Source organism: Dendrobates tinctorius, unplaced genomic scaffold, assembly GCF_039654945.1.
Source record: "Dendrobates tinctorius isolate UK_male_01 unplaced genomic scaffold, ASM3965494v1 ptg000110l, whole genome shotgun sequence".
In the NCBI taxonomy this organism is placed as follows: Eukaryota; Metazoa; Chordata; class Amphibia; order Anura; family Dendrobatidae; genus Dendrobates; species Dendrobates tinctorius.
In genome coordinates this window covers 1249381-1252354 of record NW_027361778.1, presented here as the reverse complement: position 1 = coordinate 1252354, position 2974 = coordinate 1249381, and positions in this window count along the sequence as shown.

The following is a 2974-nucleotide window of genomic DNA, read 5'->3' as shown; positions in this document are numbered from 1 at the left end:
AGAGGAGTAAAAAATCATCAAAAATTTCAATCCTGCATGATTCTACCAAGAAATGTGATTCTTCATTCAAAACGCTGGTTTTTGCTATTGGGCTCTTTTGAGTAATGAATGTTTTGAATTTTCTCCAAAAGTAAAGTAGTTGCAAACTCATGCTTTTAGAGACTTGTTTGGGCTCATGAGAGGAGTAGAAAAACATCAAAAATTTCAGTCCTGCATGATTCTACCAAGAAATGTGTGTTCATTGAAACCGCTGGTTTTTGATAGTTTGGGCCCTATTGAATAATGAATGTTTTGAATTTTCTCCAAAAGTAAAGTAGTTGCAAACTCATCCTTTTAGAAACTTGTTTGGGCTGTTGAGAGGAGTAAAAAACCATCAAAAATTTCAATCCTGCATGATTCTACCAAGAAATGTGATTCTTCATTCAAAACGCTGGTTTTTGCTATTGGGCTCTTTTGAGTAATGAATGTTTTGAATTTTCTCCAAAAGTAAAGTAGTTGCAAACTCATGCTTTTAGCGACTTGTTTGGGCTCATGAGAGGAGTAGAAAAACATCAAAAATTTCAGTCCTGCATGATTCTACCAAGAAATGTGTGTTCATTGAAACCGCTGGTTTTTGATAGTTTGGGCCCTATTGAATAATGAATGTTTTGAATTTTCTCCAAAAGTAAAGTAGTTACAAACTCATCCTTTTAGAAACTTGTTTGGGCTGTTGAGAGGAGTAAAAAACCATCAAAAATTTCAATCCTGCATGATTCTACCAAGAAATGTGATTCTTCATTCAAAACCTGATTTTTGCTATTGGGCTCTATTGAATAATGAATGTTTTGAATTTTCTCCAAAAGTAAAGTAGTTGCAAACTCATGCTTTTAGAGACTTGTTTGGGCTCATGAGAGGAGTAGAAAAACATCAAAAATTTCAGTCCTGCATGATTCTACCAAGAAATGTGTGTTCATTGAAACCGCTGGTTTTTGATAGTTTGGGCCCTATTGAATAATGAATGTTTTGAATTTTCTCCAAAAGTAAAGTAGTTGCAAACTCATCCTTTTAGAAACTTGTTTGGGCTGTTGAGAGGAGTAAAAAATCATCAAAAATTTCAATCCTGCATGATTCTACCAAGAAATGTGATTCTTCATTCAAAACGCTGGTTTTTGCTATTGGGCTCTTTTGAGTAATGAATGTTTTGAATTTTCTCCAAAAGTAAAGTAGTTGCAAACTCATGCTTTTAGAGACTTGTTTGGGCTCATGAGAGGAGTAGAAAAACATCAAAAATTTCAGTCCTGCACGATTCTACCAAGAAATGTGTGTTCATTCAAACCGCTGGTTTTTGATATTTTGGGCCCTATTGAATAATGAATGTTTTGAATTTTCTCCAAAAGTAAAGTAGTTGCAAACTCATCCTTTTAGAAACTTGTTTGGGCTGTTGAGAGGAGTAAAAAACCATCAAAAATTTCAATCCTGCATGATTCTACCAAGAAATGTGATTCTTCATTCAAAACCTGATTTTTGCTATTGGGCTCTATTGAATAATGAATGTTTTGAATTTTCTCCAAAAGTAAAGTAGTTGCAAACTCATCCTTTTAGAAACTTGTTTGGGCTGTTGAGAGGAGTAAAAAACCATCAAAAATTTCAATCCTGCATGATTCTACCAAGAAATGTGATTCTTCATTCAAAACGCTGGTTTTTGCTATTGGGCTCTTTTGAGTAATGAATGTTTTGAATTTTCTCCAAAAGTAAAGTAGTTGCAAACTCATGCTTTTAGAGACTTGTTTGGGCTCATGAGAGGAGTAGAAAAACATCAAAAATTTCAGTCCTGCATGATACTACCAAGAAATGTGTGTTCATTCAAACCGCTGGTTTTTGATAGTTTGGGCCCTATTGAATAATGAATGTTTTGAATTTTCTCCAAAAGTAAAGTAGTTGCAAACTCATCCTTTTAGAAACTTGTTTGGGCTGTTGAGAGGAGTAAAAAACCATCAAAAATTTCAATCCTGCATGATTCTACCAAGAAATGTGATTCTTCATTCAAAACGCTGGTTTTTGCTATTGGGCTCTATTGAATAATGAATGTTTTGAATTTTCTCCAAAAGTAAAGTAGTTGCAAACTCATCCTTTTAGAGACTTGTTTGGGCTCATGAGAGGAGTAGAAAAACATCAAAAATTTCAGTCCTGCACGATTCTACCAAGAAATGTGTGTTCATTCAAACCGCTGGTTTTTGATATTTTGGGCCCTATTGAATAACGAATGTTTTGAATTTTCTCCAAAAGTAAAGTAGTTGCAAACTCATCCTTTTAGAAACTTGTTTGGGCTGTTGAGAGGAGTAAAAAACCATCAAAAATTTCAATCCTGCATGATTCTACCAAGAAATGTGAATCTTCATTCAAAACGCTGATTTTTGCTATTGGGCTCTATTGAATAATGAATGTTTTGAATTTTCTCCAAAAGTAAAGTAGTTGCAAACTCATGCTTTTAGAGACTTGTTTGGGCTCATGAGAGGAGTAGAAAAACATCAAAAATTTCAGTCCTGCATGATTCTACCAAGAAATGTGTGTTCATTGAAACCGCTGGTTTTTGATAGTTTGGGCCCTATTGAATAATTAATGTTTTGAATTTTCTCCATAAGTAAAGTAGTTGCAAACTCATCCTTTTAGAATCTTGTTTGGGCTGTTGAGAGGAGTAAAAAACCATCAAAAATTTCAATCCTGCATGATTCTACCAAGAAATGTGATTCTTCATTCAAAACGCTGGTTTTTGCTATTGGGCTCTATTGAATAATGAATGTTTTGAATTTTCTCCAAAAGTAAAGTAGTTGCACACTCATGCTTTTAGAGACTTGTTTGGGCTCATGAGAGGAGTAGAAAAACATCAAAAATTTCAGTCCTGCATGATTCTACCAAGAAATGTGTGTTCATTGAAACCGCTGGTTTTTGATAGTTTGGGCCCTATTGAATAATGAATGTTTTGAATTTTCTCCAA